The sequence below is a fragment of the Chiloscyllium punctatum genome, chromosome 49 (genome assembly GCF_047496795.1).
Source record: "Chiloscyllium punctatum isolate Juve2018m chromosome 49, sChiPun1.3, whole genome shotgun sequence".
NCBI classification, from domain to species: Eukaryota; Metazoa; Chordata; class Chondrichthyes; order Orectolobiformes; family Hemiscylliidae; genus Chiloscyllium; species Chiloscyllium punctatum.
The window spans coordinates 46,908,037-46,933,144 of record NC_092787.1 but is presented as its reverse complement, the minus strand read 5'-3'; the positions used below and the strand labels follow the sequence as shown (position 1 = coordinate 46,933,144).

The 25,108-nt window shown below is 42.9% G+C and overlaps 1 protein-coding gene across 2 annotated transcripts in view; it reads left to right on the top strand.

Annotated features, from left to right (window-relative positions):
• The first annotated feature begins 273 nt into the window (after nucleotides 1–273).
• LOC140469679 (alpha-(1,3)-fucosyltransferase 7) overlaps nucleotides 274–25,108 on the top strand; it is a 66,343-nt gene continuing 41,508 nt past the window's right edge. The window contains exons 1-2 of one of the 2 annotated variants that reach the window (XM_072566420.1): nucleotides 274–388; nucleotides 620–724. The gene's annotated coding sequence lies outside the window, so the exon portion shown is untranslated. Of the gene's footprint in view, nucleotides 389–619; nucleotides 725–17,703; nucleotides 17,792–25,108 lie in introns of those variants that run through there. The other variant, XM_072566421.1, reaches the window with a different exon arrangement.

Below are 25,108 nucleotides of genomic sequence, written 5' to 3'. Positions count from 1 at the left end.
ATTTTGAAAGGCATTAAATCAATGGAAGTCTTGTTTTACCATTCTGAATTGTTTCCAGCCATTTAATTTGCAGTGAGACCTCTCTGAACGCCATCTGTTTTACAATAACTGCCTGGGTGGACCTGGATCCTTCCTGGCTTGGAAAACCATGATTTTCTTTTGCATAAAATGTGCCTAGAGATTTCCCTCCACCCACTCTCACTTTATGCTTGGAACATCTGCGTGAGTGGTTGTTCTTTCGACAGTCAGGACCAGAGGGTGACGGGCGGTCACTGAACGTGCACGGGCAGCTGCATGAGGTTTATAAAAACTTGCAGCAGTTTCACTGTCTGCATTTGACAGACTGAAGAGCTTCGATGTGTTACATTTCCTGAGGCAATCACAGAAGGTAAGTATTCACAGTGAAAGTTCAAGAACAGTGTCCTCCACTGCCAATTTACTTTACTAAAAGTAGTAGTCACTTCTTATCAGAGCAGTTGAGAATCTAGCTTAGTTTTCAAATCAGCTTGGAGATTTAAGTGCCATGTCCTATCTCACTCTATATTGAGCTGAGACATTGGGCAACGGTTATTTCTGTCTCACAGTAAAGATTATTTCTACTGCTTTTATTTTCAAACAGGATTACTCTTCGGTGCAGTACACCTGAATGTGACCAGCTTCTGAACAGTTCATTGATGAAGTTTCGACCTGACAAACCTGATGAGCACTGACCACGTTTAAAGAAGTAAGTCTTTTCAGGAAGAATGCTTCAGTCTCCTCCACTGGCCTCACCGGTAGCACAGTGGTGTCTCAAAGCATTTGTCGCAGTTGTGCATTTATATTTCAATCCAGGGACTCCAGCATCACACTGACAGGGTGCTGCATTGCTCGAGGTGCCAGTCCTTTGAGTGAGTTATTAACATGAGGCTTAATTTGCCCTTTCAGTTGGATATTAAAGATCTCAAGGGCTTTGCATAATGTCCGGGCTGCCAATTATCCCTCAACAATCACAAGGCAGATTATGCGATCATTATCTCACTGCTGTTTGTGGTACTTGACTGTGGGGACTCTGTGTTTTCTGATGTATTAAAGTCCAGAGTGATTTGCAAAGACCTTGAGATTGAATAAGTGTTATATCAATGTTTTCTTTTCCTTCCAAAACACACTTTGGGGGCAGGCCATCTAACAGAAAGTCTTTGTATTTATGACAGGGAGTGTCAATTAGCATAATTTATACTGGAAAGCATTGCAGGATGTGTTCCACAAGACATTAGTAGCAGAAGTAAAGACAGTGTATTGGATGTAACCTAATGACATGAGTTGTTAATTGTTTAGGATGTAGACAATTTGTAGTAGCAATAAAAGGAATGTACTCAGACTGGGATACGGTGATGAATGGTGCTCAATAGGATCGACACAGGGACCCCAGCTCTCATTATGCACATTTTCTCTTGGGTCAAAGCTGATTTGTGATTTAGAATTAACTTCAATGTCATGTGCACTCAAGTCCAGGGATTAGTACAGGGAAAAGTGTACAATGTCACCATTCCCAGCACCATCTTAGACACAAGGGTACCTAGGTACAAAAATAGAAAAATAAAGTAATAAGTTTAAAAAATTATCACTCCAGTACTTTTTAGTATAAAGTAGAAAAATTAAATTAGAAATTAAACAGATTTGCTTGTTGATATAACACTCCTTCTTTGTTCAGTAAATCCTGGAATTAGATTTGAACATAGACCTTCTAGTCCAGAAACAGGCGCATTGCTGACTGAGCCCCAAGACTGACTTGAATCGATGTGAATAACTTGGTTAAAAGAATAGAGAGTTGTGCATCCTAATTTACAAATGAAACTGCACCAGTGGGTACGGTAAGTTGTGTAGTTCGGGAAGATATCTATATCAGCATTATATCTCAGTTGGGCAAAGCTTTTTATTTTGGGATACCGAAAGGTATGATTCAACAATTAAGAAATTGTACATCCTGAATGATAACATGAAATTAAGGAGGAAATTGTGAAAAAGAGGAAGAACCTGCATTTATTCGGCACCTTTCACAACTGCAAGGCATCTTATGGCATTTAATAGTCAATTAAGTTATGTTGCAGCATTGTCTTAGTTGGGATTGGGAAGCTAGTTTCTAAATGCAGGAATAAAAATAGTTCATCAACGTTGGCATTTGACTGAGGGATAAATGTTGAGTAGAGTATTCTCAGTATTGCCAAGGATTCTTTTATTTCATGGTGAACTTAGGCTCTTGATTTACTGCCTCATCCAAAGGAGGAGTTAAAGGTAATTTATCAGCAGGCAGAAAAATAAGGAACCAATCAGTGTGTCTTGCTAATAGAAGCAATGGGTATGGCTGAAGTTTTAAGTCTCCATTTTTTAAAAGAATTCTCACCATTGTATTTGAAACCTGCCATGGTATTCCCACATCCCAATTCTCTGCAACTCCCTCTGTCCTGCTACCGTTAGAGATACCTACACTCCTCTAATTCTGGTCTCTCGCACAGCCCTCGTTTCATGGGTCCACCAATGGCAGCTATGCCTTGGGTTCTCAAACCCAGCTCACAGCTTTCGGATAAGGATATTATGGATTTAAAATAGGGACACTGACCAAACCTAAGGAGGAAATAGACAGATTTTTAATTCATAATGGGTTGAAGGGTTATGAAGAAAAGGCAAGAAGGTGGAGTCAAAGCCGAGGTGAGATCAGCCATGATTGCGTCAAATGGTAGAGTAGGCTTGAGGGACTGAACGAAATATTCGTGCTCCTAAATCTGATGTTCTTAAATAGTCTGGGATTCCCTCATCATCCTCCTGCTTTTCTACACATTTGAGATACTTCCTAAAACCTAATTCCAATGAATATATTGGTCCTGAGATAACTTGTCTTTGAAGTTCGGGATGCGTACCTTAACATGCCACCTAAGTATTCAGGAATTATTGGTTCATCTCTTCCTGAGATGGCGATTTCCCTCCCCCAGCCCGAGGCGATGAGAAAATTCCAAATTGGTCAATGCCCTGACAGAGTCCATGTGCTCCAGGTAGGAGAATCCAGCCTTGAACCCCAGATGGAAGTGAAGGAGGTTAAGTGTTATCTGCTGGGGGGGGAGGTTCCTGGTGTTGGGAATGATGTGAAAGGGCTGAGCAGGAGGGTTCGGAAATGTGATAGGGAAATGGCTCTCGGAGGCTAACCCATTAGCTCCAGGTCTTGCTCAAATCAATACAGATCCTGAGAACCACGATCTCGCACGGACTGACAGACAACCTTTCCTTGATGTGGAGGCCAACTCTTTGTCACCTTGCCTGGAAACTAAAAGACTGGTGAGCCAGGCAGGATGGGCCCTTGAGGAACTGTTAATTTACAGCTTAGGTATCTCAATTGGCATCAGGCCAAAAGATGGACCATTGGCCTTTCCATCCAATACCTAAATGATGAGGCAGTGGTGCTATGGACCAGACCAAACCCCCTCAAAATCTATTCAGAAGATAGTCTCGATCTTAACTTTTTTTTTATTTTAAAGATGAATGTCAGGCATTGGATTCCAGATGCAATTTGATTGGTCAAACTACTCAACTTTAAGTAGAACACTATTTTTTACATGACAGTTAAAATACAGACAAAATAAAAAGAAAAGAAAAGAATTGGCTTAACTGTAACTCTGTCAAAATGTCTTTTCTTAAATATACTTGTATTGAAACATAGGTTTTTTATATTACAACAAATACAAAACAATACAAAGAAAGAACAAAAACATTAAAATCCCAAATCGCACTCATGTACAAATGTATAAAAACATATAACATATTTTAAAAACCCGTCCAACTACTTAAACTAAATAAATAATAACTAACAACAAACTAATCAATAATAATAATACAGCTCAGCAAAACAATATCGAGAGCATTAATTTTCATACATTAATATGTTCACAGCTCCCTGTCTCTGGATATTAGACTTGTCAAACACAATTGTTATGACTATATAAAAACCCTTATTAGTGTCATGATATGGAGTTGCCAGTATTGTACTGGGACATACAAAGTTAAAAATCACCAACACCAGGTTATAGTCCAACAGGTTTAATTGGTAGCACAAGCTTTCAGAGAGCCACTCCTTCATCCACAACTTCCTGATGAAGGAGCGGTGCTCCGAAAGCTAGTGCTTCCAAATAAACCTGTTGGACTGTAACCTTATTAGTGTGGCAGACAAATCTGTGTCCAGGTATTCCAAAAAGGGCCACTACATCTTATAGACATTCTCAGTTTTATGGAGTACCACACTTGTAAGAAAATCCAAGGGGATATGCTCCATAACAATCTTACGCCAATCCAACAAACCTGGAGGGTTTTCAGACACCCAACCTAACAAAATACCCTTTCTTGCACAGAAAGTGGGAAGGTTGAAAAGATTTTTCTTATGCACATCTACAGGGAATATGCTGGGCAGGCCAAGAAGAAGAGAGATCAGGTCCCCCTCCACCCTTACACCCAAAATTCCCTCCATTGCACCTGCCACAGCTCTCCGATATGTTTGGAGCCTGGAACAGGACCAGAGACAATGGTAAGAGTAGTCTTACTCACCTTGCATTTGGAACATGTTGAAGATACGCCTGGTTTAAATTTTGACAAACGATCTGGAGCCAAGTGGATCCTGTGGAGAACCATCATCTATAAAGCATGGGTCCTATTGCAAATTGTCATCTACTGTATCCGTTGTACCCAAAGTGGTCTCCTCTACATCGGGGAGACAGGATGCCTTCTTGTAGATCATTTCAGGGAACATCTCTAGGACACCAGCACCCACCAACCCCAATGTACCATGGCTGAACACTTCAACACCCCTTCCCAATCCATCAAGGACATACAGGTCCTGGGCCTGTTCCACCGCCAAACCGTTACCACCTGCCTGGAAGAGGAACGCCTCATAATCAGCCATGGGACCCTGCAACCACAAGGGATTAATGTGGATTTTAACGGCTTCCTCATTTCCCCTCCCCACACATTATCCCAGTCCCAAGCCTCCAATTCAACACTTCCCTCCGGGCCCATCCATCACTGCCCCCTCTGACCTATCACCTTCTCCCTCACTTTCATCCACCTATCGCTTTTTCAGCTACCTTCACCCCCTCCCCCCCCAAGTCCACTCCCATTTATCTCTCAGCCCCGTCCATAAGCTTCATTCCTGATGAAGGGCTTCTGCCCAAAACGTCGATTCTCCTGCTCCTCGGATGCTGCCTGACCCTGCTGTGCTTTTCCAGCAACACGCTGTCAACTCTGATCTCCAGCATCTACAGTCCTCCCTTTCTCCTGTAAGAAGCACGGTGCTCCAGGACTTCCCCTGTTTTAAGAATAAGAGAGACATTGACCTCTCCTAGAGATGGCGGGAGATGATCATGACTGTACAAGGCATTGATCATTAAGCATCGGGCCTGTTTATAAATTCTTTATAGAATTCACTGGGAAGTCCATCAGGACCAAGTGCCTTTCCACTCTGAAGCTGCTTCACAGCCTCCTGTTCTCTTGCTCTGATAAGGGGGCATTAAGGGTTACACACAGGAGCTCCAGATCCTTGAAAAAGGATTCCATCTTGGACGCCCATCCTCACAACCATCAGATTGGTATAATTCAGAGTAAAATCTCCAAAATGCCGCATTAATCTTTTAAAAATCACCGGTTAGGTTTCCAGCACCTTCCCTAATTGACGTGATGGCTTGAGGGGCACTCTTTTTCTTGGTGAGATACACTTGGTACTTGCCCAACTTGTCACCATGCTCAAACAGCCTTTGTTTTGCAAATGTGAGCTCGTTCTTTGCTGTCTGCGTGAGCACGGAATTCCATGCAGACTGCAGCTTGGCCAACAGGGGCCTGCCAAAGTAGGCCTTCTCGGCTGCCTTCAACCGTGCTTCGAGGAGACATTGTTGCTCCTCCTTCTGCCACTTCCTACTGGCAAAGTAGGAGATAACTAACCCCCTGGCATAGGCTTTGGCAGTTCCCCAAAGGACAGACAGGCGACTTAAGCCCGAATTAATGTCTAGGAATGCCCTGAATTCCCTAGAGAGGTACTCCATAAACTTATTATCCTTAAGGATAAAAGAATCCATTTGCCAGTGCCTCGGGCCCACCATAGCATCCTTAATCTTAACCAACAGGTACACTGGAGCGTGATCGGAGATGGTAATATTACCAATCATACAAGATGCCACCAAGTCCAGGGTTGTCATGTGGGTCAGAAAATCATCAATCCTGATGGGGCACCTGTGTGGATTGGAAAAAACCACAAAATCCCTGCCTGTAGGGTGGAGACGCCTCCAGATGTCCACCAAACCTAACTCCACATATATATCCACTAATTGTTTAGTTTGTACAGAGGGTATCGGGAGGCCTTTGGGCAACCTGTCTACCATGGGATCCATAAGACAATTAAAATCACCCTGATGATAATATGCCAAGATTTGAAGCTGATCAATTTAGAGAACGCATCTACCAGAAATGTGAGGGGATGGGCCAGAGACCAATAAACATTTAAAACACCATATTCTTCCCTATTTATCAGGGCTTTGAGGATTACGAACCTCCCGTGTGTGTCTTTAACACACTCTCATAACTTAAATGGGAGATTTCTCCTAACTAATATAGCCACTCGCCTACTTCTGGTATTAAAAGATGAAAAGTAAACCTGATCAAAGCAATTCTGCTGTAGTTTCAAATGCTCCCTATCATCCAAGTGCATCTCCTGCAATAAAGCAATATCTACCTTTTCCCTTCTAAGACTCGAGAGTACCTTTTTCCTCTTAGTTGGTCAGTGACACCCCATGATGTTCCAGGTACTCAATTAAGGAAGTCATTAGCCATAACCTTCTGCAGCAACATTTAGATTCCAGAGAGGAGGAACTTGAATTATAAATCACCAAGTCTTAGTGTCAGAAGATGCACAGAACATTAAAACTACACAAACTGAAACCACAACAGTTAACAAACTTACAAAGCGATCAAAGACTATATAGGGGCACTGGATATGGGAACACATCCCCTGCCCAAAGGGGGCATCTACACTAGAGCGTGATCAGAGATCCAGCTTCCCATCCCACTGCCAAAACAGCAGCAGGACATTTAAATACCTGAACTGGGCATAAACTTCCCATAAGTAGGCATCTAGCCATCCCAACCATTTTCCCTCCGCCTAGCTAGAGCCACACCAAAAACTCATGCAACAAAAAAAAGCACCATCAAATAACAATGTGAACAAAGTAGTTTAAAAAGAATAGTAAGTAACTATACCCATCCCTTGACATAGCTTAACTTAGAAGTTAAAGGTAAACAGCCCAGCCACCCCTTAGCACAGTTTAAACCAGATTATTACCAAAAGGAAAGAGAAAAGAAAACCTCACGTGGACTTCCTCTTTTTTAAAACAAATAGTGACATATCCAAACAATGCTACTATTTGTACATACTAAATTGCTCAGACTAAGTTAGTTGGTCCACAAAATCACTTGCTTTCTCTGACATGACAAAGAGATGTTCAGGTCCATTAAAGGTAAGCCATGGCACCACCGGATACCTCAGGGAGTACTGGATCCTGAGCTCCCTCATTCCTTTCTTGATGCCATCATAGGAATTCCTTTTCCCAATTACCACCGACGACAATTCCTGGACAAACGTCACCTTGGAGCCCTCATTAAGTAGGGCCTGCAGATCCTTCCCCTGGATTCTGGAAGCTTTCGTGATTCTCTGCTTATCACTAAAATGATGGAACTGCACCAAGATAGGACGAGGACATTGGTCCGGCCCTGACCTCTGCGCTATGACCCAGTGAGCCCCCTCAATCTTCGGATTTCCCATTCCAGCCTCCAAGTTAAGGGATTTTGGCAAACACTCCTCAATAAATTCCACTGGTCGCTCACCTTCCTTACCCTCGGGCAGACTGACGATACAAATATTTTTTTCTCCTGCCTCTTTCTCAAGGTCATCAACCTGGTCAAGCAAATTATGGACCTGTGTGTCCAGGGCCTGGATCACCATCCTTGGAGGGATCGGTATCAGCTTCCATCACTGGGACTCTGCCTTCCATCTCCTCCGTCCTTTTCCCAAGGTCTCCCAGCTGCTGTTCATGCTTCTGCTGTGCAATAGAGACCAGGGCCAGCTTCTCCCTGATCTGCTTACCCAGTATCTCATGAGATTTTGCGAGCTCCGTTACCAGGGCCTGGTAAGAAATTGAGTCCGAGGCTGACCTCGGGTGAACCCGCTCCCTTCTTTGGCATGCCTGAACAGTGAAAATAGAGGTAAGTATTTTTTTAACAGTTTCCTGGGCCTCTGCGACCTTTCCAGTGTCTCAGGATATTGCGATGACCCGGGTAGGGTGGGTTAGGGCTTTGTCCTGCTTGTGATGTGGTGCAGAACTCTGCAACACCATCTTTCTATCAAAATATTTAACAAAATAATTATATATACATATATATTAACTACTCTAATTAACTGTTCCAATATATTAACATCCTATAAACACAGCCTTAGCAAAGGCAAACTCAGTAAAATAGATTGTCTCACGTGCAATTCAGCAAAAGGAACAGAACCTCAGCTTTTAGCTGTTACACGAGAGGAATAAGTACTTCCACATCCAGCTTCAAGGCCCCAGGCATTGCAGAAAAGTAAAGCCTGGTGTTGTGGGAGCTTGACCCCACCCAGTCATGCCGCTTCTATTGTTCCAACATAAAAACAAACCCAAGGCCTCACAAGCTGTTCACTTTTTTGGATTTAAGCAGACTACTCGAGACCTGTACCTCAACCTTCCTTCATCAAAAAAAAGTCAAAGTACTCCTTTTAAGGCCATAGTACTCTCACAGGAGGAAAGGGAGTAAGGGTTGGTATCTCCCCTGTCAACCCACACGATTATGTGCCCATCCTGCCATCTTCCCCATTGCTTGTCAGAATGGGAAAATACTAGCTGTGTGAATGACTGTCCAAATTTGTTAGAGAATGCTCCTTTGAAATTCCAGGGGACATTTTACCACCTTTAAAACAAAGGCTATATAAATCCAGGTGGTTGTTATTGCTGAAGAAGTAACAGGAAGCATTAATAAGGGTTGTATGCTAATGACTTGGAGAAGATCTTTTAAAAGGCGTTTGATAAAGTACCATGGAATAGGTTGGTTAGCAAATTTAACATTTATGGAATTTAAGTGGTGCAGAACTTCTAAAAAATCGTCTTAAAAGCAGAATCTCTAAACTGAAAGAGGGTCAAATTCAATCAGCCATTGACTGGATCAATGGGCTGATTAGCCTACTCCATTCTCCATGTTCCTATGGCAGAGGATTCAATCAGAAAACAAGCAAACAAAAGACTATCCTAGTAAACTTATCATGGGGTAATGGCAATAGAATCATACAGTCATAAAGATGTACAGCACGGAAACAGGTCCTTCATCCATGCTGACCAGATATCCTAACCTAATCTAGTCACAATTGCCAGTATTTGGCCCATATCCCTCCCAACCCTTCCTATTCATGTACCCATCCAAACATCCCCAACCTATTCAGCCTCTCCCTATAACTCAAACCCTCCAACCCTGGCAACATCCTTGTAAATCTTTTCTGAACCCTTTCAAGTTTCACAATATCCTTCGGATATGCAAGAGACCAGAATTGCACACGATATTCCAAAAGCGGCTGAAGTAATGTCCTTTACAGCCGCAACATGCCCTCCCATCTCCTATACTCAGTACTCTGATCAATAAAGGAAAGCATACTAAATGCCTTCTGGACTATCCTATCTACCTCTGTCTCTACTTTCAAGGAACTATTGCAATCCAATGTCTCTTCGATCAGCAACAATCCATTGGATTTTACCTTTAAGTAGACAAAAGTGAGGACTGCAGATGCTGAAGATTAGAATCAAGATTAGAGTGGTTCTGGAAAAGCACAGCAGGTCAGGCAGCATCAGAGGAGCAGGAAAAATCAACATTTTGGGCAAAAGCCATTCATCAGGAATGAGACTGGGAACCTTGCATGTGGAGAGAACCACACTCTTGACTTTTACCTTTAAGTGTATAAGTCCTGCTCTGATTTGCTTTTCCAAAATGCAGCACCTCGCATTTATCTAAACTAAACTCCATCTGCCACTTCTCAGCCCATTGGCCCATCTGATCAAGATCCAGTTGTAATCTGAGGTAACCTTCTTCGCTATCCACTACACCTCCAGTTATGGTGTCATGTGCAAACTTACTAACTATACCCACCATGTTCACATCCAAATCATTTATATAAATAATGAAAAGCAGTGGACCCAGTATTGATCCTTGTGGCACACCAATGGTCACAAGCCTCTAGTCTGAAAGGTAACCTCCACCACCACCCTCTGTCTTCTAGCTTTGAGCCAGTTCTGTATCCAAATGTCTAGTTCTCCCTGTATTCCATGTGATCTAACCTTGCTAATCAGTCTCCCATGGGGAGCCTTGTTGAATGTCTTACTGAAGTCCATATAGATCACATCTATCATTCTGCCCTCATCAATCCTCTTTGTTACTTCTTCAAAAAAACTCAATCAAGTTCTTGAGACATGATTTCCCACGCACAAAGCCATGCTGACTATCCCTAATCAGTCCTTGCCTTTCCAAATACATGTACATCCTGTCCCTCAGGATTCCCTCCAACAACTTGCCCACCGCCAATGTCAGGCTCACTGGTCTATGGTTCCCTGGTGTTTCCTTACTACCTTTCTTAAATAGTGGCACCACTTTTGCCAACTTCCAGTCTTCCAGAGCCTCACCTGTGACAATCGATGATACAAATATCTCAGCAAGGGACCCAGCAATCATTTCCCTAGCTTCCCACAGACTTCCAGAGTACAACTGATCAGGTCGTGGGGATTTGTCCACTTCTATACATTTCAAGACATCCAGCACCTCCTCCTCTGTAATATGGACATTTTTCATGATGTCATCATCTATTTCCCCACATTCAATACCTCCCATATCCTTCTCCACAGTAAATACTGATGCAAAATACTCATTTAGTATTTTCCCCCCTCTCCTGCGGCTCCACACAAAGGCGGCCTTGCTGATCTTTGAGGGGCCCTATTATCTCCCTAGTTACTCTTTTGTCCTTAATATATTTGTAAAAACCCTTTGGATTCTCCTTAATTCTATTTGCCAAAACTATCTCATATCCCCTTTTTGCCCTCCTGATTTCCCTCTTAAGTATATTCCTACTACCTTTATACTCTTCTAAGGATTCACTCGATCTATCCTGTCTATACCTGACATATGCTTCCTTCTTTTTCTTAACCAAACCCTCAATTTCTTTAGTCATCCAGCATTCCCTATACCTACCAGCCTTTCCTTTCACCCTGACAGGAATATACTTTCTCTGGACTCTCGTTCTTTCATTTCTAAAGGCTTCCCATTTTCCAGCCGTCCCTTTACCTGCGAACATCTGCCCCCAATCAGCTTTAGAAAGTTCTTGCCTAATACCGTCAAAATTTGCCTTTCTCCAATTTAGAACTTCAACTTTTAGGTCTGGTCTATCCTTTTCCATCACTATTTTACAACTAATAAAATTATTGTCACTGGCCCCAAAGTGCTCTCCCACTGACACCTCAGTCACCTGCCCTGCCTTATTTCCCAATGTGTAGGTCAAATTTTGCCCACATACTGAATCAGAAAATTGCCTTGTACACACTTAACAAATTCCTCTCCATCTAAACCCTTAATACTGTGGCAGTCCTGGTCTATGTTTAGAAAGTTAAAATCTCCTACCATAACCACCCTATTATTCTTTCAGATAACTGAGATCTCCTTTCAAATTTGTTTCTCAATTTCTTGTTGACTATTAGGGGGTCTATAATACAACCCCAATAAGGCAATCATCCCTTTCTTATTTCTCAGTTCCACCCAAATAACTTCCCTGGATGTATTTCCAGGAGTGACCTCCCTAAGTACAACCATAATAATATGCCTTATCAAAAATGCCACTCTCCCTCCTCTATTGTCCCCTTTCTATCCTTCCTGTAACCTTTGTATCCTGGAACATGAAACTGCCAGTCTCTTTAAGGAAATGATTTATCAGCCACAGGCTAAGTGGTTTTGAGCAAGTTGGGAAAACAGGGAAAAGAAAACTAGAACTCAGTGAATGATGGGGAAAGCAGAGATTTTTAAAATTTATTCTTTGAATGTTGGTGTCACTGATAGGGCAGCATTTGCTGCTCAACTAATTGGCCAGGGGCAGTGTCAGTGGTGGCCAGTGATGATATAAACTTAGGCAGAATTCCAGACAGTGTCGATAGCATAACATTACAAAGGGATATCCGTGAAAGGGCAAAACTGTGGCAGATGAAGTTGTTTAGATTAGATTAGTTACAGTGTGGAAACAGGCCCTTCGGCCCAACAAGTCCACACCAACCCTCTGAAGACCAACCCACCTGGACCCATTCCCCTACATTTACCCCTTCACCTAACACTACAGGCAATTTAGCACAGCCAAATCACCTAGCCTGCACGTTTTTTTTTGGACCGTGGGGGGAAACCGGAGCACCCAGAGGAAACCCACGCAGACACAGGGAGAATGTGCAATCTCCACACAGACAGTTGCCTGAGGCAGGAATTGAACCTGGGTCTCTGGCGCTGTGAGGCAGCAGTGCTAACTACTGTGTCACCGTGCCGCCTCAATGTAAGAAAGTGTTAGGTTATCCATGTTGGACCGAGAAAGGACGCTTTCTAAAGGGTAGGAACTTAAGTACAGTGGATGTCCAAAGGGACTTGGGGGTTCAGGTGTGTTCATCTTTAAAATGTCATGACCAGCTAAAGAAATAGTCAAGAAATCTACTGGAATGTTAGCACCAATATCGAGAGAGCTTGAGGAAGATATGCTGCAGTTATACAAAACTCTGGAAGATCCCACTCAGAGTACTGAGAGCAAATATGGGTACCACACCTTGGGAAGGATATGATGGCCTCGGAGGTAGAATTAGAATTGGAATCCCTACAGTGTGGAACCAGGCCCTTCGGCCCAACAAGTCCACACCAATCAAGGTTGACAAGAATGATATGTGGACTTCAGGGGTTAAGTTATGAGTTAGACAAATTAGGCCTGCTTTCTCTAGAATTTAAAAGATCAAGGGGAAATTTGATCAAAGTTTTTAAAATATTAACAGGAAGAGACAGGGCAGATAAAGATAAACTATTTCTGCTGGTTGGGACTTTAAATCTGAGGCAGATAAACCTTTGTTTGGCAAAGGTTATCTGTCTCAGATTTAAAATTAATAGCATCAAGTGCTGCTTGTGGAAGGAAGTTCTAAACATCAGTCACCCTTTTTGTGTAGAAGCACTTCCATATGTTTCTGCTGAACAGTCTGGCCCTAATTCTCAGACTATGTCCCTGGCTCTAAAATCCCAAAGTGTTATGGTAAACGAGTGATGTTTTTCTCAGACTGGATGAGAATAGACAGTGTTGTTCCTCAAGATTCAGTTAAAAACCATTAAATTGTATTTAAAAATGAAAAGATTATTTGAAAATTGGAATATGTAGGAACGGTTCGAAATTTGACAATACCAAACCTGGCAATGCGGCAGACAGTGAGGATTATCAATCAACAAAAGGAGGAGTTAGGCGACAGTGAGGACTGTGGATGCTGGAGATCTGAGTCTAGATTAATGCGGTGCTGGAAAAGCACAGCAGGTCAGGCAGCATCCGAAGAGCAGGAAAATTGACAAAAGCCTTTCATTAGGAATGAGGCAGGGAGGCTCAGGGGTAGAGAGATAAATGGGAGGGGGGGTGGGGCTGGGGAGAAGGTAGTAAGAGGACTTAGACAGGCTAACATAGTGGTCAGCAAAATGACAAACTGAATTTAATACAAGGAAATCTGAGGTAATGCATTTTTGCAGAAGGGATAGAAAGAGTCAATATAATCCGGTCAGGCAGAATTTGATACATGAACTAGCTTTTTATATGTTATTATAGGAAGGAGAGACAGTTTAAGATTTTCAATCACCCCGCTAGTGAGTCTTCAGTAACCATGGTAATTAATTTTATAGCCATCAAAGTGATTGACGAAGTCATGTGACCCACACTCAGGCTTGCCCACTGCCTCCACTGCTTCCCTCCTCCCCCACCCCCCCCCCTACATTTGTAGATAACAGCAGACTTCACGTTTCATTTGGGGTAATGCCAGACACACCAAGCAGGATGTTTAATGAGCTCAGTGTTGCTGCTCGTTGACTGTAGCAGCCCCTCGGTCAGAGTGGCTGGCATAGGGTTCGGGATTGGGTCACCTTTCTGTAAAAACAAACTCCAACTGTTCGAGATTTTGACGGCTCATAACTTCTTCATCATTTCTCAGCAATGCCCAGAAATGAATAAAGAAGAAGTTCTGGTCACCCCATTTCAGGAAGGATGTGGGCATCTCTGACGAGTTTTATTAGAGTGGTTACAGGGATCTTAACTTTCTGGTAGACTGGAGATGTTGTTCTCCCGGTACCAAAGAAAATCAAGTGGAGATTTGGCAGAATTTGACAAGATAGACTAAGAAAAGCTATTCACATTAATGGATGGTACAAGGACGAATAAATGCAGACTTAAGGTTTTGGGAAAGAAATATGGGGCGAATATGACCTAGACCATGACAATGAATATGCTGGAAACAACGATGATGAATGATTTGACAAAGAAATTGGTTAGGTATTTCAGGGAAGTCAATTTGCAGTTTTTCTGGATCGAGCGAGGGAATAGGATTGATCTATGGTGAGCTGACAAATGCTAGACAACTTCGTTCTGCATTGTAATCTGACAGTAAATGACTCTATGGCATAAAACCTGGAAGTGTAGTAGGTTGGGAGGATGTCCAGGGTGAGGCAGGTACATTAACAACTTTTAAAAGGCATTTGGACAAATTCATGGAATAGAAAGTTATAAAAGGATATGGGTCAAGTGCAGGGAATCGGAGTTAGCGTGGATGATCATTTTGGACGGCACAGACCAGTTTGGGCGCAAGGGCCTGCCTCCGTGCTGTAAGACTCTATGACTCTATAACTCTCTGACAGTAGCAGAATAGGGCATCATTTGAAGTAATGAAATGGGCAGATGCATGGCAGATTAAATGTCATCGAGAGTCAAGAGTGTGGTGCTGGAAAAGTACAGCAGGCTAGTCAGCATCCGAGGAGCAGGAAAATCAAAGTTTTGGGCAATAGCCCTTCATCAGGAATGACATTACTGTCATCCAGAGACAAGTGAAGTGTTACCTATAGAGAGGACTAGTGAGAAGAGGCAATGTAAACTAGGTGGAAGAAAACGTTTTGTTTTACAGAAGAGTCAAAAACCAAAGGGCACAGATAATTGAGAAAAGACTCAGAGGATGAAAAACAGAAATCTTTTTATGTATTAACTTGTTAGATTCTGAGACACACCATCTGCAAGTGCAATGAAGCAGATACAATCAAAACTTCGTAAAGGAAATTCGATATATACTTAGAAATGAAACAAAAATCATCACCATTAGAAGAAACAGTGGATTGTTACTAATTAGAATTGCTTTTTCAAAATGCTGACACACATACAAGGAGCTAAATGAGCTCTTCCTGTGCAGTAAGATGCTACAATTCCAGCAGCTTGCATAGTTATTGCACGTACCTCACCATCGTGGTTTAATGCTTTTACATGATGCACAGATGCTTATAATCTATTATTGGGGCAATAAAAACAGGGTCTCTTTGTGTGAGAGTATTGCACCATTGAGCAGTGGGAGCCTTCACATCAGCCATGATCTCACTGAATGTAAAACAGGCATTGAGGGGCGATATGGCCTACTCCTGTTTCTCTGTTGTTATTTTGTTTGGCGCTGTGTCAGGGTGACTGGATGATGAGTCACACTGTGTGCACTTTCCAAAGACTGCATTTCACAGGAGCCTGGGAGCTGGTTCATTCATTGCCTTCTGTGCAAATGGTTTCTGCTCACAGAAAAATGAAGTGACTGAGCACTCACCACACTCACACACCCAGTGCGAAAGTCTCGAAACCTACTAGATTGGTCATTTAATTCTCACACTTGATACCAGCCTCTTGATGCAACTGTTCCACTCAGAATTTGGTTGTGGCAGGAGGCATCGGGAGGACAGTGGAAATACTTTAAGGAAGTCCTCAAAGAGGTCAAACATCCCCTCCAACTTATGGGAAACCTAGGCTTATGTCTGATCAAAATCAGGAAGCTTCATTCAAGGGAGGACTGAACATTGTAAAAGACTTGGCTGAGTAGCCAGACCTGTTGAGTTTCTCCAGACTTTTCTGCATTTATTTTTGAAAATTAAGAGACTTTGTCAGGAATTTTCAAAGTACCTCTCATTCAAGAGTCTCCTATTTCATTTTGGGAATGCTAAATGTTGCCTCACACTCCTGGTGTTACAGTAGTTCAGGATAACGGTAAGAGACCAAAGCTACTGAAACTGTGCAACACCTTCCAACTAATTGTGTTGGGATCTATGCTTCACTAATCCATTGGTGTCACTGCAAGTCATTCACCTCAATGGACAGCCTGACGGGTCAATGATAAATTTACTCATAGATGCAATGCTGGAAGAAATTTCTGTCTCTCTGGAACAAATGCTGGCAAATGGGATTAGATTAATGTAGGATATCTGTTCAGCATGGATGTGTTGGACTGAAAGGTCAATTGCCATGCTGTACATGTCTATGCCTGCTCCCCACTTCATGGCATGGCTGACTCATAACAACATAAGGAAACATGCACAGCTCAACAAAACAAAGGGTTAGTTATTTGAAACATATAGAAACCAACACTGAGACAGACAGCTTTTTGATGGACAAAGGAGTCAAGGTCAATAAGGGGAAGGTAGGAAAGGGACGTTGGGCCACTCTTGGATCAGCCATATCTTACTGAATGGCACAGCAGGCTTGAGGGACCGAATAGCCAGTCAAGCTGCTATTCCTTCTGTTTTTCAGGTGTTGCTGTTGAGAAGAGGATTATTAGACCTTTACTCTAGGAATAACTGGTGAATGTGTGTGAAAGGCGGGATGTTATATTGACCAATGTGCGCTCCAGGCTGCCTATTCGGAGATGCATGGATTTCCGATTCCGGACACTGCTCCCATGCACAGCTTTCGGATGTCAGCATTGCGTCAGGAGAAATTACAGGGAATATCACTAGTGTCATCAGATCTGAGTCTGTAAGATTCAGCAGAAGGTCCCCCCTCACCATGTCTTATAAATAGCTGTCTCGAATGAAGCCTGAGAATGTTCACTCACAACCGTGTAAATCTCACACTGCTCCATACTGCAGTGGCAGTTGCAGTTGGGTGATAGTGCAATGTAGGTATTATTGCATTGGCTGTCAGTTTCAGACCATGTACAAAACTCATTTTGGGTGACTTCACCAGGGCTAGTATTAAGGAAGATTGATGCAATCCAGATATGTGCCCATTCATCCATGTCCAATCTTGACCTTCAGTGTGACCTCTAACTGTAAAATAATGTATATTCAATGCAATAACACATTTTTATCTAGGTGCCTCATCGGCTATTCACACATAAACTACTGCCTCTCCGCTCCCCCCACCCAACCCCTGGTTTAGTTTGTCAGAAAGAAATTCTCCCTTCCCCCATTGCTGTTCTGTATGATTTCGAAACACTGACTTCCTCCTCGCTCTGAAATGTCACAAGATGCTTCTTCACGTCATAGCCAGCCATGATCAGCATCTCCGTCGCACTTGACGAGAAACTTCAAATGCCATCAAAGGTAACAAGAAGTCAGGTCCCAGTCTGACCCACTGGTCATGCCCATGTATCGCCGACCAACAGTGAGTGTGGTAGGTCAATTCATTTTCTCTCTTTCTTTATCCTGCGCTCTGAACCCTTTTTGTTTGTTCCAAGAGATCAGAGTAAAATAAGAGGTTCCCCAGTGTGCAGAAAGTGCTGAGTAAACAGGATGGAACACTAGGACCTTCCAACTGATTGGTGCCTGTCATCAATTCTCAGTCCATATTGCAATGGTCAAATTGCAGTAGATATTGGTGTTATTGTGCTCTCAACTTCAGTCTCTGGGCCAAAAGTTATAAGGAGATGAGAATGGATGTTGGCATCATCTCAGCTACTGCCCTATTCACTCTTGGGTAGCAACTGGTAACAAAGTCACAGGTTCAGACATAGCTGCTTAGGAAAGACCTGGGAGAGTTACTGAGCAACTGACAGGTCCTTTTACTACCAGCTACTGCTCATACCCAACCATGCACCTTGTCAGTATAGATCTTCCTAACAGAGCTGAGCATAAACTCATTGGATTAGTAGCTGATGTTTCCAATGTTGATGATACTGAGCATCTGCTCATTACCCCGCTGTTCTGGAATAAAACATCTATTTTGGAATGTGTGCAAGATGTTTATTGAACATGCAAACAGGAAACAAAAATGCCTTTGCCTTTAGGGCAGTGCCATTGAATGTGGTTTTCGCACCCGCTGTTCCCCCAAGCCTCAACCTAGGTCAGGAGCAATGTCAGAGAGTGGGGGGATGTGAGTCCCTCCATGACAGGATACTGGGCTTCAGAAGGACTGACAGACCCCAGTATTTGAGGTGTCCACAGTCAGGCACAATTACATCATGCATTATAACTACTGCCTCCATCTGACATCAGGTACATAAGGAGATGTCAGGACACACCGCAGGCAATGTTTCTGAACAGAGAGTGTAGGACATTGCATGGAGTTTGTGATTGCTATGGAGCAGGTATATCTCTCTGTCTCTCTCCCTCTCTCACACACTCTCTCCAGTGAGAACACCAGGGCAGCAATGGAGAATGGAGGAGTTAGAGCAACAACAAAGTGATAGTTTTCAATCACAAAGGAGAATGTGTTCTCAATCTGACAGGAATCCATGCTGGCAGGTGTCTACTGAAGGGGTGAAAGTAGGGGGCAGAGCCCCAACATAAGGGGCAGCAGATTTAGGACTGAGTTGAGGAGGAACTTCTTCACTCAAAGGGTTGTGAACCGATGGAATTCCCGGCCCTGTGAAGCAGTTGACGCTACCTCGTTGAATGCTTTTAAGGCAAAGATAGATATATTTCGAACACTAAGAGGATTAAGGGTTATGGTGAACTGAGTCCATGAAAAGATCAGCCATGATCTTACTGAAGGGGGGAGCAGATTCGATGGGCCAAATGTCCTGTTCCTGCTCCTATTCCTTATGTTCTTATCAACTCAAAGAATCCTCATGCAAAAGCAGTGCATAAAGATGCCTCACTTTAGAAATAGGCCTTGCTGCATAACCACTAGTTTCAGTTTGTGCCTCATCTCCCTCCTCCCGGGAGCTGGGAATGAACTTGGATCGGGAGGGAAAGTTAGCACTAACAATATTGCAAGGACAGGAAGCGAGGTTGGGCTGAAAGACTTCGAACAATTAGGATCTGAACAAAACCACAGAACGTCCAAGAGGCTAATTGCATTAATCAAGGGAAATGTAGAGTAATAGGGTAGGGGAATGGGTCTGGGTGGGTTACTCTTCAGAGGGTCAGTGTGGACTTGTTGGGCCAAATGGCCTGTTCCCACAGCGTAGGGATTGTATGATTCAATGATTCTATGGCTATCTCAGGATTACTGCGTGTAATAAAGACAAACTGTTGAAGGGTAAATACAGTCAAGAAGTTAAACGTGTGGCTTAAAGATTGGTGCAGATGGAATGGGTTAAAGTGTGTGGGAGACTGACACCAGCACTGGGAGAGAAGGGAGCTGATCTGCTGGAGCGGGCTTCAATCGCACCACGCTGGAACCAGTGTCCTGGTGAATCAAATCACTAATACTGTAGAGAGGGCTTTAAACAAATTGAGGAGGAAGGTTCAGAAAGGAGAGTGTAGGCCTTCAAAGCAAGAGGTATGGTGACACTGCAGGTTAATTATTTTTATAATCATAGCCAGAGTGGGGCAACAAAGGATGAGTGTACAAGTAAAAAGAAAAACTGTCAGCAGAGCCAAAGGGGAAGAAATGGTTAAAAGACAAAATTAATGGCTCTATTTAAATGCACACAATATTCAGAAGAAAATAAACAAATTAATAGTGCAAATTGAGGTTTATGGGTATGATGTTAAAGCAACCAAGCAGACATGGTTATAAGGAGACCAAACCTGGGAACTAATTATTCAGCAATTTCATATAGTCATGAATCATAGAATCCCTACAGTGCAAAAGATTAGATTACTTACAGTGTGGAAACAGGCCCTTCGGCCCAACAAGTCCACACCACCCCGCCGAAGCGCAACCCACCCATACCCCTACATCTACATCTACCTCTACCCCTTACCTAACACTACGGGCAATTTAGCATGGCCAATTCACCTGACCTGCACATCTTTTGGACTGTGGGAAGAAACCGGAGCACCCGGAGGAAACCCATGCAGACATGGGGAGAATGTGCAAACTTCACACAGAGAGTCGCCTGAGGCGGGAATTGAACCCGGGTCTCTGGCGCTGTGAGGCAGCAGTGCTAACCACTGTGCCACCGTGCCGCCCACAAAAGGAGGTCATTTGGTCCATACTGACCCTCCAAAGAGCAGCCCACCCAGATCTAGCCTCCTACTGTATCCCATAACCCTACACTTACAATGGCTAACCCACCTAGCCTACACATCCATGAGCAATACAAATTATTTCAGCATGGCCAGGGAGGCTGTTCAGAGGGTCAGTGTGAACTCAATGGGCTGAATGGCCTACTTTCAGACTGTAGGGATTCTACAATTCTAATAAATGATGTCAGAGTAACAGTCCTGGGGGCAGTACACATAACATGTTGCAATTATCCTTCAGTTGGAAAGTGAGCAATTTGGGTCAGAATCAATTATGCTAAACTTAAATATCGATAATTACATTGGGACGAGAGCAAAATTGGCTGGGGTGAACTGGAAAAGGCATTTAGGAATGAAGACAGTTCAGGAACAAAGACAGACATCTAAGACAATAACGAATCACTCAGAATAACCATATATCCCAGTGGGAGCAAAGATGTTTAGGAAGGGGATAAACTGACCATAGTTAACCAAGAAAGTTAAGGATAGCCTCAAATTGAAGGAAAAAAATACAATTTTGCTAATATTAGTGTTAAACCTGAAGATTGAACAAGTTTAAAATCCAACAAGCGATAACTTTAAAAAAGGAGAAAATAAACATTAAGGCAACCTTACAAGTAACATAAAAACAGATAGTAAGAGCTTCTTTAAAATATAAAAAGGAAGAGAGAGCTCAAAGTAAGTATAGGTCCCTTAATTGAATAAATACTTTGCATCACTCTTCACAGTGGAGGCCACTAATGGCATTCCAAAAATACTCAAGCTGCAATAAATACAGTAACTATCACTAGAGAAAAAGTGTGAGGGAAACTAATGGCATTAAAGACCAATAGGTCCCCTGGTTTGATGGGATACATCCTAGAATATTTTTAAAAAGTAGCTTCCGTGATAAGTGATTCAGTGGGTGCACTGGTCATAATCTCCCAAGAGTCCTTATATTCTGGAAAAGTGCCAGAGGATTGGAAAATTGCCAACATACGAACTTTATTGAAAAAGGAGGAAGATAAACAGTTGGTAACAATTAGAAATACATAATACAATCAAGCAGAGTCAACACTTCATGAAGAGAAATCATGCCTGACAAATTTAATAAAGTTCTTTGAGGAGATAACAAGTGGGATAAATAAAGGAGAATCTATAGGTGTAATATATTTAGATTTCCAAAAGGGGTTCAATAAGTTACTGCAAACAATGCTAACCAGTAAGAGTCCATGTGTTGGGAGTTGACATGGATAGAGGATTGACTAACTAATAGAAGACAGAGTTGGAAGAAAGGAGACATTTTCAGATTAGCAAACAGGAACCAGTGAAGTGTCACAGAAATCAGTGCAAGAGCCACAATTATTTTCTATATCAATCACTTGGATGAGGGAAGTGAATATACTTTTGCCGAGTTTGCGGATGACCCAGGAATAATTGGGAATGTGAGGATGACACAAAGAGTCTGCAGAGGGATATATACAGGTTAAGTGAACAAGTGAAAACTTGGCAGATAGACTATGATATTGGAAAATGTGAGTTTAGGAAGGAAGAATAAATTACTATTTAAATACTATCTAAATGGTGAACGATTGCAGAACGCTAGAGAACAGCAGGATCTGGGAATCCTGGTGCATGAAAAGTTATTATCCAGGTTTAGCAGGTAATAAGGAAGGCAAATTCCTTCAGAATTACTTCCAATAAGTTTCCTCCAACATCGAGGTTGACTGGCCTGTAGCTTCCTAGTTTACCCTTTGCTCCCTTCTTGAATAATGGTATCACATTGGCTGTCAATTGAGATCTCACCTGGGGCCAGAGTAGAATTGAACATTATTGTCAGCACGCCTGCTATTTCCTTCCTTGCCTCACTCAAGGCCTGGTTAAAACTAAACAAATGCATGAGTCAGACAATAGTGGAACATTTGAATACTCTGGCTTTGACTGTCCTACCTTTCCCTGCTCTTGGAAATGTTCTTTGACTGTATCTGAACTAACTCCTCTTTTGCCCGAAACATCGATTTTCCTGCTCCTCGGATGCTGTGCTTTTTCAGCACCACTCTTTATAATTCTGTCTGGCTACCATTCATTCCAATGGTGCTGGGAGAGATCCTTCCTCAATAAGTCCTTTCTCAATTACAGATTTCTAGCTTGGATTTCTTCTTGTCTTTTTCTAAAGCCAGTCTAATGATGCTACCTTTCCTGTCCCCTAAACATCCCCAGACTGACACGCAACACACTTCATACCCCAAAACCAGCTCTAGTGATGCCTCTTTCCTCACTTAGCCAGAAATGTAACGATCAAGAATTCTTCTGAATATGCTTCAGAAATTCTACTTTGTATTTGGCTTTATGCTATGGTAGGAAGAGCACAGCAGTTCAGGCAGCATCCAACGAGCAGCGAAATCGACGTTTCGGGTAAAGGCTTTTGCCCGAAACGTCGATTTCGCTGCTCGTTGGATGCTGCCTGAACTGCTGTGCTCTTCCAGCACCACTAATCCAGTATTTGGTTTTCAGCATCTGCAGTCATTGTTTTTACCTTTATGATTTGGTAGTCCTAGTCTATATCAGGAGAAAGTCAGGACTGCAGATGCTGGAGATCAGAGTCAAAAAGTGTGGTGCTGGAAAAGCACAACCAGTCAGGCAGCATCTGAGGAGCAGGAGAGTCAACGTTTCGGGCAAAAGGCCTTCATCAGGAACAGGCTAAATAAAGTTTTCCAGGATCATTAATCTACAGCTCTTACAATTTTCCTTTAAGGTATATTCTGCTATATCTTTCCCAGTAGTGAAATGGTAACTCTTGGCTGGAACCAAATAGATTCTGTCCTTGACTGGTCAGGACATTCTCTCTCTTTAGTGCTGTCAAATGCTCCTGACTCAATATGACATCGAGAACAAGACCTTGACCTTTGGCACTCACACTGTCCTGCCAGAGTTGCTTACTATGGAGCACCTCAACAATAACCCAGAACATCCAGTCACCTTTCATTTTAATTCTCCACCTCATTTCATGCTGACTTATACACAGTCAGCCTCCTGTCGTATTCTACGGAACTCAAAGTAATCTTGAGGAACTGACTTCATTTGGACATAGCATTTTAGACTCAACACAGAGTTTGATCATTTCTGAAAGTGGTCACTGCCCATTTTGTTTTGATTTTCCTTTATCGATTACAGTGTTACTTGCAGCGTTTATTTTGAGTCAGTACCAGTTCATCATTCTGCTATTCACACTTCCCTTTTCATTCATTTTGTAGAATGTGGGCTCCGTTGGCTGGGTCAGCATTTATTGCCCGTCCCTAGTTGCCTTTGAGGAAGTGCTGGTGAGCTCCTTTCTTGAACAACCTGCTGTGGGTTGATCCACAATATCATTAGGGAGGGAATTCCAGGATTTTGACCCAGCAACAATGAAGCAACAGTAATATATTTCCAAGTCAGGATGGTGAGTGGCTTGGACGGGAACTTGAAGGTGGTGGCGTTCCCATACATCTGCTGCCCTTGTCCTTCTGGATGGAAGGAATCGTGGGTTTGGAAGGTGCTGTCTGAGGATCTTTGGTGAATTTCTGCAGTGCATAGTACACACTGTAGATAGTATACACTGCTGCTACTGAGCATCGATGGTTGAGGGAATGGATGCTTATGGATGTCATGCCAATCAAGCGAGCTGTTTTTTATCCCAGATGGTGTCAAGCTTCTTAAGTGTTGTTGGGGCTGCATCATCCAGACAAGTGGGGAGTATTCCATCACACTCCTGACTTGTGCCTTATAGATGGTGGATAGGCTTTGGGGAGTCAGAAGGTGAATTACTCACCGCAGTATTCTTAGCTTCTGACCTGTTCTTGTAGCCACTGTGTTTATGTGATGAGTCCAGTTGAGTTTCTGGTCAATGATAACCCCAGGATGTTGATAGTGGGGGATTCAGTGATGGTAACACAGTTGAATGCCAAGGAGCAGTGGTTAGATTGTCTCTCAACTATAATGGTCATAGTCTGGCATTTGTATGACATTAATGTTACTTGCTGCTTGTCAGCCCAAGCTCGAACATTGTCCAAATCCTGTTGCCTTTGATCGCGGTCTGCTTCAGTATCTGAGAAGCCGTGAATGGTGCTGAACTTTGTGCAATTATTGGCAAACGTCCTCACTTCTGACTTTACAATGGAGGAAAGGTCATAGATGAAGCAGCTGAAGATGGTTGAGCCTTGGACACCATGCTGAGGAATTCCTGCAGAGATGTCTTAGAGCTGAGATGACTGACCTCCAACAACCACAGGCATCTTCCTATGTGTCAGGTATGACTCCAACCACTGGAAAATTTGCACACCCACCATCCCCCCAACCTCCCGATATCCAGTGATTCCAATTTTGCTAGGGCTCCTTGATGCCACACTCAGTCAAATGCAACCTTGATGTCAAGACCAGTCACTCCTACCTCCATTCTGTAATTCAGCTCATGTGTCCAGGTTTGAATCAAGGCTATAATGAGGTCAGGAGCTGAGTGACTCTGGTGGAACCCAAACTAGGCATCATTGAGCAGGTTCTGGATTAGTGGTGCTGGAAGAGCACAGCAGTTCAGGCAGCATCCAAGGAGCTTCGAAATCGA